Source organism: Schistocerca piceifrons, chromosome 1 (assembly GCF_021461385.2).
Source record: "Schistocerca piceifrons isolate TAMUIC-IGC-003096 chromosome 1, iqSchPice1.1, whole genome shotgun sequence".
In the NCBI taxonomy this organism is placed as follows: Eukaryota; Metazoa; Arthropoda; class Insecta; order Orthoptera; family Acrididae; genus Schistocerca; species Schistocerca piceifrons.
The window spans coordinates 1,163,895,454-1,163,909,688 of NC_060138.1; positions in this window are offsets into that span (position 1 = coordinate 1,163,895,454).

Below are 14,235 nucleotides of genomic sequence, written 5' to 3' on the forward strand. Positions count from 1 at the left end.
ATATCGGTAGATGTGACGTATATGTAGAGAAAAACAAATTATTACAAATCCAGAAAAGCTGGATGATTTATTCAAGACGAAGAGCTTCACAAATTCAGCTAGCCAATAACGAGTTGGTCCACCTATGCGCCTTATGTAAGCAGTTATTCGATTTGTCATTCATTGACGAAGTTTTTGGATGTCCTCCTGCGGGATGTCGTGCCGCATTCTATCCAATTGGTGCGTTACATCGTCAAAATCCGTAGCTGGTAATAGGGCGCTGCCCATAATGCTCCAAACGTTCTCAATTAGGGAGAGATCCAGCGACTTTGCTGGCCAAGGTAGGATTCAGCAAACATGAAGGCAATCAGTAGAGACTCTGGCCGTGTGTGGGCTAGTTTATCCTGCTGAAATGCAGCGTAGAATATCACCTGCATACCGCTGTGCTGTAGGATGGCTCGGCTGATAACCAAAGGTGTCCTGCTATGAAACGAAATTGTAGTCCCACTCCATCACCCCTGGTTGTAGGACCGTATGGCGGGCAGTATTCAGGTTGCTACCACAACGCTGTCAGGCACGTGTGCAGACACGTCTTCGGTGGTCATCGGAGTTCATTTCGAAGCGGAACTCATCACTGAAGACAATTCATTTCCAATTCATTCACAGGCTTCAGAGCAGTGGGGCATCGGTCTGACTGCCGCCCGCTATTCAGTCTGACAACCAGGAATGATGGTCTGCGTACAATTTTATTTATAGCAGTATGCCTTTGAATAAATCATTCTTTGGCCTATACATGTACATCATAACCTATTTCCGTCCCATTCGGAAAATTACTTCGTGATGCGTCTTTTTTTCCTTTAACGTATATTCAGAATAAATGAAACGATAAAATGACTGCATCGATGTTCGGGTATTATCCCACATACAGTAGCATTGTACAAATTTAACCCTAGCTCCAACCTTGTAGATAACTTTTTCTCGATGGAATACATATAAAAGAAACGTATTAATTCCTGATGCCGAAAATGGAGCAGTATTTCTATTTCTATTAACTCACAAATTAACTTTGCGTATCAGATAATTAAAGGTAGGAACTAGATCCGCCCATATCAATTTTCTTAAGGAATTAGTACTGTTTTTATTCACTTACTCAAACATTTTTTCGAAAATTTTATCAAATATCCCTGGCCAGTTGCCCGTCTGATGCAGTTTCATGAATAATTAGACATATAGGCTATAAAAATTAGAGGGTAATTGACATTAAATAATTGTTTGTCATAACAAATTCCGAACTCATACCGATGAATAAAAACACGAATGGCTATATCTAATCACCAATACGCTGACTTCATAAAAAGCTAGATTTCTGTCATAATTGACCTATGTCACACAACTATCCATCAACATTTGTGCCTACCCTAGAAACCACCAGTAAGACTTTATTTCATATATCTAAAGTCATCCAAAAATTCATAGCCTGTTACAACAAAAATGGTCTTGCTAGTATTAACATTTGATTAATTCATTTCATATAATTACTTATCCAGACTTCAGTATGTACAGGCTATAACAAAGTTTACACAAAGAATAAGTGGTTACATATTAACTTAATTCGAAATGCAGTGTGTGCGGCATATTCTCCAAACGAGCGTAACTTTTTAAAAATACCAGTTGCTAATTCTGTTAGGGGTAACTCCTAACTCCATAAATTACACTTTGTTACCATCTAGATGTCGAAACGTGTATTTCCGTGTGTTGTTACATTTGCTTCATACCAGTATCACGTTATCATTGTCTATTGAGCTGGATTTTATCTCCTATAATTGCCTTTATTTATTCATTCCGCCAGCCCTTCATTCTGCAGCTTTTATCTTTTATTTTTATCTGCGTGTCTTTCGTCCTTCCCATCACCTGCCAAACCCCCCCCCCCCCTTCCCCCGGGCGATCTCTTTCTCTTTACCTCTGTCCATTATTGACATTATGCAGCCTCTTAATTATTTACACTGCTGTCCCATTCTTTAACTCTGTGAACATCACTGACTGGCTCTTTAAACTGTTCCCCGTTGTCAGTGATACTGCTAAACTGTCCTGGCATCGTGCCTCTAGTCCCAGTCACTCTCTTGAAAACTGTTGCACTGTTCTTTACAGTCCCATGCAGTCTTTCGGCTCATTCTATAGTAATAGAAAGCTTCCTGGCGCCAGTCCTTGTCCCCACGTTCCTACTAGTGAGGAACGCCTCTTCTCATGTGGATGTGGTTTTCTCCTCACAGTCTCTTCTCTGACGTCACGAATGAACCATGATGCCCCAACCATTAGTCAGCAGCTTGCAGTCGTTTTTTCTACGTTCCTAGTGAAACAATCAGGAGGTAGTTAACGATTTTTTGCCCTCGCAAATGAACTTCTTATTCGTATATGACTAAACGTAATTAGTAGAACAGGTCATTGAGAAGAACATTTTTTAAGAAATACACAGTATAATTTATTTCTATCAACAATTGTGTGAAAGTTTCAGATATTCTGCGTTTTATAAAAACTGTGCTTTGCTTCTGTGCCATGTGTCATGATAAGGAAAGATACTACTTGACAATGATGTATTCAGTTCAGAATAGGAAGAATATGGAACGACGTTCTCAAACAGCATGTATTGGAGACCCAAAGTTCGTTTGGTCACAGCAAATGTTAGAAACGAGCTGTTTCATAAAATCTGATGTTTGAATGTGTTAACTGTAGTTGATGTTCGACAATCGCGCGATAACTATTCGTCCGAATAAAAGTGTAATAGCATATGTGTTTTAGCACTACTTGCTGCATGATTCCTTTGATGTTCTAGTCACAACTAGCTAAAGCAACACTTTAGAAGCTTAAGAAAAGAAGATAAACTAATGTGCATGTCCGAAATAACTGAATGGCAGGTAGAGTAACTGCTTCTGAAACAACCATCCGTCACTTCAAAAGTTGTGCTTCTGTATTAATTTCGCATTAGAGATCAATGGTTGAATCCCATGATTGTGAATGTTAGAATTTAGAGATGTGCGCAGAGGCGTGAATGTGAAGTTGTTATTTTTGTAATGCTCTTTTTATTACAGGGTAATCAGCAAGAACTTATTTATTTTGACGAGGCATCCACGTTGTTTCCTACTACCCAAGCGGACCCACTGACATATCTATAGTATTTTTGTATGTTAGATTATTGTTGAAAGTTGAAAATTCTAGTCCACTGTAAAAAAAAAAGAGTTTATTTTTACCTCCGCATATGTACAAGAATGAGTGCTGTGTTAGTTATACGAGTGAATGTTCAATGTTTCCCACATTCCTGGTATAAGTAGACGCTATTTAATGTGCAGACGTTATGTGAGATTATCTTCAAATACAACCACATTATTTTTCAAAATATTTATTGTGGTGTGTAATAAATAAGGCAGCTTTAATTTTGTCTGCAAATAAATGAAATGGTATTATTTAATTAAATTCCTGTTCCTAAGTGCCCTTGCTGCTGGTGAAAAGGACATCAACGGACATACTTCTAATTCTGTACAATAGTACTGTATTTTGTATCCCTCAAAAATTGATTTTACTGATTTTAAGTAGTGATATTACTTAATATCTATGATTGCATTTTTGATTTACGATTAGTATGGTCTGGAAAGAGTATTCGTAAAAGCTATGCCAACGATACAGTCGTAGACTTGGTATTACGACTCAGTAGATTAGTGTCCAATTTGTACTGCTGTTGGGGCATTGCGATCAACCCAGTTTTGATAGTGATGTCAGGCAAGTTAATATAGGACTTGAGGCTAATGACAGCTGACAAAGCACAAATTTCAGTGGTGCCAGTTGAGGTTATCCATAGGGTGGGTCTTACATACACACGGCATACAACTGAATCGCACCGGAAAAGTTTTGATGACTAAACTTATATGTAGCAGTACAGATGGTGGATCAGGCCTCACTCAGAGCCTGTGATAGCATGTAGAGGGGCAGGAACGTTTTTTAGAATGACTAATAAAGGATTCTTTAACGCTTCAGTATAATTTAGTAAATGGGAAATGCGGATAAGAAGACTCGGCAAGCTTATTTCATCAAAACATTATGGGAATTAGAGGTAAAATAGATATATTGCTAATATCTCTTAACTCTGACCCTATCTGTGTGTCGGAGCATCATTTATGTGGTGAAGAAATACTAAAGCTTCTCTTGTAAAGTACATCTTTCTGATTTCTATGCAAAGAGTGAGTTGCAGGTGAGAGGCATGGCCACTTACGCCAGATGTAATTCTCCATTCAAAGTAGCTGATTTACCAAATATTGTCAAGGCTGAACCTTTGTAACCTTTTACTATAAACTGACTGCGCATGTTTGATGACAGTGATGATTTCCAGGTAGCCTTCAAGAACATATTTACTTGGAAGGAGAAACAGTCTTGGTCGTATTTTTTTTTTTTTTTTTTTTTTTTTTTTTTTTTTTTTTTTTTTATCCGCAAAATCGATTTTCGGTCACTTAGTGATCATCCTCAGTGCTAGAAGTTAAAAATTTCACATAACGATCAGAGAGTATAAAACAGAAAATCACAACTACACCTGCGTATGAACATAACAGTCGGTAGGAACATACCTGTAAGATACAACTAAAATTGTTAGGCACTGGTATTATCAAGCTTAGAGCGATCACATAAACTGAGGCCGCTGTTTGCATGCACCTGTGGTAATATGTGTGTTAATATCTCGCAAAACCGGTAATATTAAGTTTTCACGTGACACGTGTCACATAGAGGGCGTTCCAAGCCCTGGCACACAGAGGTCTGCTGAACAGGTGCAGAGGTCGAGAATTTGCGTTGCAAATGTGTGGATACAAAATCTTATGAATATAACAGTGTCCAAAAAATTTTCGCCGGCATTGTGATACATTCACGCATTTACACACATTTCATAACTCTTAAAGTACGATTCTTGGTTTCCATCATCCTTTTCCACAAATCAGAGTCCCTAACCACTACTCATTATTCCTTACCTTACTCGTCGACACTTCTACAATATTTCATCATAAAAGATATGTAGCATAATCAAATAACTCATATAGCATCAGCTTATTGATCATAAACATACCGCAACAGCATAATACACATAGTCATCGTAATAATAACATCATAACACCTCAGTCAACTCTCAAAATCGTCGTAGCTTCCTCCAATAATTAAAAAAATTCTCTGCTCATGTCAAAAGTGTCATCTGCCTCAAACGTACTTTAAAAATCGTGATCCCATACCAAATATATCATTCAAAGCTCTCATAATATCACAATGCGGTCTCCTTTACAGATGAACCACAGTTTCCTAGGAGTCTCCCAATAAACCGAAGTCGACCATTCGTCTTTCTTACCACAATTCTCACATGCTCCTCCTATTTCATACCGCTCTGCAACGTTATACCCAGATATTTAAACGACGTGACAGAGCCAAGCACGACACTAGTAATTCTGTATCCGAACACCACAGGTTTGTTCTTCCTACTCATCCGCATTAACTTACATATTTGTACATGTAGAGATAGCTGTCATTCATCACACCAAACAGAAATTTTGTCTGTCTTGTATCCTCCTACAGTCACTCAACGACGAACCTTACCATCCAGGACAGCATCATCAGAAAACAACAGCAGATTGCAGCCCATACTCACCGCCAAATGATGTATGTATATGTATGTATGTATGTATGTAGAGAATAACAGAGGTCCTGTCCCACGTCCCTGGGGCACCCTTAACGACACGCGTCTCCCTGATGAACATTCTCCGTCGAGGACAACATACTTGGTTCTATAATTTAAGAAGTGTTGGAGCCACTCACATATCTGTGAACCTATTCAGTATGCTCGTACCTTCTTTAACAGCCTTCAGTAGGCAAACGTGTAAAATCCTTTTTGGAAATCTAGAAATATGGAATATGCCTGTTGCCCTTCGTCCATAGTTCTCAGTATATCATCGCGATGAACGCACATTGGAAGCGTGTATTTGTCATCGCCATACTGGCGTATCACCTGTCGTGATGGTATGGGGTGCCATTGGTTACACGTCTCGGTTACCTCTTGTTCGCATTGACGGCACTTTGAACAGTGGACGTTACATTTCAGATGTGTTACGACCCGTGGGTCTACCCTTTATTCAATCCCTGCGAAACCCTACATTTCAGCAGGATAATGCACGACCGCATGTTTCAGGTCCTGTATGGGCCTTTCTGGATACAGAAAATATTCAACTGCTGCCCTGGCCAGCACATTCTCCAGATCTCTCACCAACTGAAAACGTCTGGTCAATGGTGGCCGAGCAACTGGCTCGTCACAACACGCCAGTCACTACTCTTGATGAACTGTGGTATCGTGCTGAAGCTGCATGGGTAGCTGTACCTGTACACACCATCCAAGCTCTGTTTGACTCAATGCCCAGGCGTTATTACGGCCAGAGGTGGTTGTTCTGGGCACTGATTTCTCAGGATCTATGCACCCAAACTGCGTGAAAATGTAATCACATGTCAGTTCTATTATAATATATCTGTCCAATGAATACCCGTTTACCATCTGCATTTCTTCTTGGTGTAGCAATTTTAATGGCCAGTAGTGTAGATACGCGCGCGTAGAACACGAGAGAATGGTCAAATACGACGGAAGTTGACACAGTACCCGTAACGCGGAAACAGACGGCGTTGCATGGCTAGATGCGCAGCTGTCTGCTGCGCATCCCCGGCCCAGATGCCATAAATGCTGACGTGGACTGTCCCTCCCGCCACTGCTGACGCCCTCGCTGCATATGAGCGACAATAGTGCCTCTCGTGGCTCGTGCTAGCATTTAGCCTCTCAACACATTTCAATGGCAATAAACTGTACAAACAGCCGTACACTCAAAGATATTTTATTTTATTCTGAAAGCAACCAGTTTCGGCAATTCATTTTTGCCGAAATTGGTTGCTTTCAGAATAAAATAAAATATCTTTGAGTGTACGGCTGTTGGTAAAGTTTATGGACGTTGAAAAGTACATACTAGCCGATATCCCCTGGCCGTGATGCACCAACAGAAATTGTCAACACATTGTTCGTCAGTACTGTGTCCACAACGCACAAACGTACTACCGAGGTACGAATGCAGTCCGAAGGAGTAGTACCTGCTGCCCTTAACAGCTTGTTCCTGGCATTGTACCCGAAGAAGGAATTTCTGACGAATGGCCGGATACTATACAAATATTTGAAGACGAACGTTTGAAAACGGTGGGTGAGGGTTTTAATTTTCAAGCAAAACGGTTAATTATATGCCTCTAAAGATCCTGAAGGTCAGACTAAATAGTTTTATTCCCACGACCTGAGAATGTAATAGGCTTGGCGTATGTTTTTGTGGGAATTTCATTATAATGTTATGTTTTTATGGATTTCATTATGATCACTGTCACTGATCTGTCTTGAAATAAAAATGTCAATGAATTTACAACGTGGTACTGACAGTGAACATTCCAACACGAGTTCAAGGAAACAAGGCTACAGACACAGGCAGTATCTTCATAGACTGTTCTCTAGTTGATTGGCAGAGTACGATAAAGTTTTTTATAAGGCAGATGTACAGTTTTAATAATCAGTCAGTTTGGATATCTATTGCTATGTTGTATTGAGAAAACGGGAGTTGTATAATATGTTAAGCATATTAACAGACTTGTTCCAGAATATCACTACAGAGTGCAAGGTGCTAAAGAATGTCATCATTCACCTAGGGAATAGAAAGCTCTCTGACAAAAAGTAAAAGAGTCAGCTTTAAAAGACTGGAATGAAGGTGTTCAATATGTTACACCTAACACGTTTGAGAATGAAACTGTTAGTTATGACTCAAGTTATATAAAATATTAAATAATCACCTTGTGTCAATGGTCAGGAGCTATCATCAAAATGTTATTGGCAAAAGTGTATGTGCAGAACTCTTAAAAGCCGATTTTTTACTTATACCACACGCAGCTGCATTACGTATGCAGACAGCTACATTTATTTGAGGACATAAAATGTACCTCTACACAATTTCTTTTCCAGAGTACTTTTCCAAGTCTACATGGGGATTTTTTGACATCTTGGGATGCACATCTTGCAGCATGCCTTACCACCGCCCTTTCTCCCCTCTCAGAAAGGTGATACTTCAAGAGAAGACACACAAAGTTCAGAGTGAATGAAGATCTTGACCAACAACGCAAGAGGAAAATGAAACAGTGTTGGCAATAACTCAAGCATCTGGTTCCTGTGAGACATTGGACGTTGCTCAGAATACTAAGTTCTTAGAGGCCTTTTAGACATTACACACACCTTCCACTCACTGCTCTATTCTATTCTGAATTTATTTATTGCATCGTAACATGTTATCTGTAATTCAAACACAGACTGTATTCTTACACAGATTCTCACACAAAGTATCCAATATACATCATTATCTCCTACACAATACTACCTCCTATCACCATAACTACTTCTATTATTAATAGTAATAATAATAATAATTATTATTATTATTATTATTATTTATCATTATTATTGGTGTTTTACCCTTAAAGAGCGCAAGCGCAGTTGGACTAAACTATATGCCCAATTCCTTTTGCTGCCGTCCTTGCTGCCCGAACTTCCCTCATCCGCTCGCTGTGTTTTTGTTTCCGGTCCTCTGTCCATGCTTCTTGCCGCCTTCGTGTCTTCGGCTTCGTCTTGATTGCCTTTTTGGTTGCCCATATTTCTTTCATCTTCCGGCTGCGATCTTGCTTGCGTTCTTCGGTCCATTTTAGGCCTGCTCGTTTGTCACAGTGTATCACATGTAGTTTACTTTTCTTAACGATGTTTCTGAATTTTATTCTGTCGTTTATTGTGTTTGCTGTGATGCTGAATTTGTTCAGGTCATTTTATACCTCTGCCACCCATTTGTTGTTTGTAGTGGTTACCCAGTCAATGATCTGTTTGGTCAGTCTGTGTGATGGCATTTTGTATAGGTGTCCATAAAATTGTAGTCTGCGTTTTATAATCTTTTCTGTGATTGTCTCCATACGTTTGTATAGTTCCTCTGTACGTTTCTTGATACACATTCCATTGTTGTTAGTTGGACCAAATATTTTCCTAAGTATTTTCCGTTATACTTTTTCTAGTTGTCTGATACGTGTATGCCCTAGGTTAGTGTAGTCTCTGCTGCACATAGTGCCTCGGGGAGCACCACCGTATCGTAATGGCGTAATTTGGATTTTTGTGAGATAGACTTCTTGTTGTAGTGATTCCACACTACTTTGTATGGCTTGTCCAGTTTAGTTTCTCTTTCTTAGTTTGAGTATCTGTTATGTCCGCTCATTTTTATTGTTTCACAGAGATATTTTAAGTTTGCCGTTTTGTAAATCGTGCAGAACTTTGTGTTCAGAGACGAGAGTTTCTTTGTGCTCATAAACTGTCTTTTCGTAAGAGATCTGTAGTCCACTTTTGGAAGCGATTTCGTGTAGTTTTCAATGGCGTCTTTTGTTTCATTTATACCTTTCGTGAAAATGGCCAAATCGTCTGCAGAAGCCAGGCATTTAATCTGTAGGTTTCCTAAGGTTATCCCCTGTTGTGATATTTCCCACTCTTTTACTACCTTATCTAAAACTAGATTGAAAAGGAGAGGTGAGAGGCCATCACCTTGTCGGACACCTGTGCAAATTTCAAAGGACTCTCATAGTTCCCCGCAGAACTTTACTTTGGAGGTCGTGTTGGTCAAGGTTTGCTCTGTGACAGTCCGTGTTTTGTTGTCTACTTTGTGTTCAGCTAGAATTTTGAAGAGAGTTTTCCGGTCGATAGAGTCGTAATGACAAGGTTCTGTTTGTGTTGTAAAATCATTTTCAGGTTCCAAATTTGTTCCGCACAAGACCGCCCTTTACGGAAGCCTGCTTGGTATTCCCCAGTCAAGTGGTCGGTCTGGCATTCTAGTCTGTTTAGTAAAGCTTTAGAGAGTATCTTGTATGCGACCCGTAGTAGTTCGAGTCAGTCGTGTCACCTTTGTTGTGTAGTGGGTGTATCAGGACAGTTTTCCAGTCGTTAGGAATTTTCATGGCCTCCCAGATATCTTCCAAGATCCTGTGGATGTCTTTGGTGAGTTCTGTGTCTTGTAACTTCCAGATTTCCGCAATGATGCCGTCTTCTCCTGGTGCTCTACGATTCTTGAGTGAATTGATTATTTCTTTAACTTCCTCCAGAGTTGGAGGTTCACTACCTGGATTGTACGTGGTTGTTTCTGTCATCATTTCTTCCATAGGGGGGTCTTTGTTTAGGAGTTTTTCAAAGTACTTTGCCAGAATGTCACAATTGTTTTTGGTATTGGTTTCTAGGGCTCCATCCAGTCTTATGAAGCACAAGTTGGGTGGCTGATATCCAGTCATATTTTCTCTTAACGTTCTGTAGAAGTTTCTTGTATTGTTCTTCGTGAAGTCCGATTCGATCTCCGTCAGTCGCCGTTTATCATACTGTCGTTTTTCACTGGAAATGATTTTGCTTGATCGTTTCTGTGTTTACAGGAAGTTCGTCCAGTTCTCTGCGGATTTATGGCTACTACTTTTTTCCGTCACTGATTCGTTGGTCAATAGCTTGGTCACATGTGTGGTTCCACCAAAAGTGTTCCCTTTTGTGTGGTTCCATGGCCTCTCGGATTATTCCTAAAAGTTGTGTCCCGTCTGCCGTTTCCTCCATTTTAATTTTGTAAAATATTTGTGTCTGGTTTAAAGTAAGGTATTCTGGATCTGGTTTAACAATTTTGTTCTTTTGGAGCTTTTTCTTGGGCAAAAGACGAATCCTGATCTGTAGTAGGTGGTGGTCTGAGTCGAAGTAGTCTCTATGTTCAAAATTTCTTTTTGTGAGTCTTTCTGGACTGTTACGTGGTCTGTTTGTAGTTCTTGCTTTCCGCTGGGGAATTTCCATTTGGTAAGTTTCCGTGTTGGTTTCTTGAATTTTGTTGACATAATGGCGAGGTCGTGGTTTTTTAAAAGTCTATCAGGTGTTTTCCATTTTTGTTTGTGTCCTTGTGTGGAGTATGTTTTCCTGTGGTACGTCTGTATGTCTTTTCTTTTCAGAGTTTAGCGTTGAAGTCTCCCAGTATTATTTTGACTATAAGTGCAGGAATTTTTCTGATAGTTTCTTCCATTGTCGTCCAGAAGTCATCAATTTCGTCCGGATTTTTCCTGTTGTAGTCATTAGTCGGTGCGTTATTATTATTGTTAGAAAGATTAATATGCCTACCCTAAGTAAAAACATTTACTACCAAATCTAACTGTATCTATTATTATTATAGTTCCTGTCCGTCACATTTTATGATGCACTCCATCGCTCCCCAGTCCTTAGGCATGCCCCACCGTTTCCCTGGGCGCTATGGAGGCCATTGTTGTTGCAACTGCCTCATCCGTTTTTTCTCAGCTCCTTGGTTGCACGAGACGATCACCCTGTTCAAAGGGAGCATCGATGTTGCCAGTAATGAGCGCAGCCACGCGCCAACCACCACCCACGTCGCCCCCTTGTTCCTAGGGGGTGATAAATGGCGAACCGCTGCATTTCTGTCTGACTTCGTTTCAATGGCCATACGCAGTTTTGACTGTTGTTGTGCCGCAACTGTCGACATCAGCTGCCTACACTGTGTTACTTCTGCATCTTCTAACTCGACCACTCATAGTAAAGTAGTTGGGGGTTTGGTTGATAAGGTAACGCACTGCCCAAGCCTTATTTGAAATAGCCTCGACAGTATTGTCCAAGATCTGCCATTCTGTCTCGCAATACAGTATATCCTTCATATCGAGTCTTCTGTGCTGATTCAGTCGTAGCCGATCATTATGAGCTTTATGTTCTAGCGTACCTTATTCGCCACAGGCACAACGGTAGAACCTCTACCAATTCGATGCCAGTAGGCAGCGTATGGCCACTAAAGAAGTGTGTAAGGCCTATTGAGGGATTCAGAAAACCACAGGTGCGCCTCCCTGTTAGGAGCGTCATCCCATCGTTTCTGTTATAGGTGGAGGATCTGATTGAGAACTTGCTGCTTTCTTGTGACCCATATTCCTGTTAAACTCCGCAATTCGAAATTATTGTTCTTTCTTCAGCCAATAAATCGCCATTTTTCCGTATCTGAAGATCGAGTGGACATATCCAAGTATTTCTTGTGACGCCTGAACTAACACAGTGCCAGGGGCTCCTGTCAACCACAGAAGTATTCAACGTTGCACACTTTTAACTAGCCGTGCTGGTGTTACGAGCAGACGTCCGTGCACCAAAGCACTCGCACACTACCCCAGGGGAGCGTTGTCCTAATTTCTTATTGTTTTCATTGGCAGATTGCAAAAGTAACTGGCCCGCCCTCTCTTACTCGCTTCTTCAATATGTCCACTATAATCTTTTCGTTCGTCCTAGAAGATACCTTAAGGATCTGTTGACAGACTTCCAGTTTATGGAACTGTCACTTAATTTCATGATCGCGTCTTTTAAAATATTATATTTTCACAGCATGACGTTTTCTTTTTCAGGCGCAACAGACAATTTGAGCTCTCGGCACCACTGACGTGATTGTTGAAGGACTATGTTACATCCACCTTCAGATTGTTTCCGGAGCTTTCCTTCACAAGGATCGTCAGGTCGTCGGCTTACGCCACTAATCCCACGACCTCTTTGTTATCCTGTGGCTTTCCTAAAACCGGACCAAGTACCACATCCAGAAAACAGGGCCGTTTATGTTGCTGATCCCTGTGGACAGCCTTTTGAAATTTATTTAGTTGCGGTCTCTTCTGGATACGACAGTGTTTCCAGAATAATTCATACACCAGATTGTAACGCGCGCGAGGAGCACACAATACACTTTAAAGCCTGTACTATGGTAAGTGAGTGGGGTTCACCTTACGAGACAGGATTTTTGTATAGATATTGACCGCGTGTACCTGAACGGTGGCAAAACAGACTTACACCCACTCTAATTACAATGATACGTCAAGCAAGTCCGAAATGCAACTACACGTCAGGACGGACAAAAAGCAACACAGAAGATGTTACCAATTTGTTAATAATACGGTCGCCAGCCTAATTAGGCATTAACTGAGTTTCTTCCCTGTACAAGTTGGTGTATATTCATGCAAAACAACACGTAGTAACACTGCATAATATAGTAAATTTTAGAACCAGAAAATCTATTGAACTGATAGTTTCACGTTCTGTACTGATATGGAAAAACCATCAATACATAACACTACACTATAATGTATACTACAAAACTTCGTACTGTCTATTGATCTGATTAAAATCGGGCATAGGTTACCCTCGAAACAGCACTTTCGAGTCACACACACAATGTCAATTTTGATAAAGATAAAACACTGATAAATTTTGGCTTTTATATGGACTTTAACTTTTGCTCGTCAAACCAATTTAGAACACTTCAAAATTCAAATGAATAAAAAAGGGGGGGGGACCCTGAAACTGTTATGGTTACTGTATAAAAAAATTTGATTACTGAAATTATTATGCGCTCAAGATTTCCAGTATATGAGTTACTACTCTTTTTATCTTATTTCCTGCTTATTTAAATACCTTTATATCTATCTCGAAATAATTAAACTTCATTACTAAATCAATATTAAAGTTATCTTCCAAATTTTTCAGACCTTCGTTATTCGTTTACCGGTTCATTAACAAAACAGTTCTTTAAACACCATTCTAACATAACTAGGTCTGCAAGTTATTATTATTAACACCAAATTTAATTTTTCATCTCGGGACACTCGGATTGCACAACATTTGGAAAGGACCCTGTCTAGGTTAGTTGTGAGGATAATTAAATGATGGGAAAGTTCTGGTAAAATTTAGGTTATTATTATTCACTCTATGGTCCATACGAATACAGTACTCAAAGTTTCAACCCGCTAGTATCGATGCGGCGGTTGGCAGGCGGCGAGATGGCGAGGCACAGAGCACACATACAACCACAGCTATGGCTCTTGACGTATCGGCACTTTAATTCTTGTTAGCGTCGCGATACTTTTCCATTTAGTGCCTATGGAATTTTGCCATGCTGTGCGGGCGTTGGAAAAGCATACCCGAGGCTCAGTGAAACTACGTCTTCCAGCAGAGCCTCCTCGCTCCAGAAGGTGTTGTTCAGACCAATGCCAAACTCCAACTACTACTACTGAGCCCGTTGTGCCGTACAGTGCCCGCGTGCATTTTCCCGCGCTCGTCTGCCATCCACCTTTTACCGCTCCCTTACAGACCGGGTA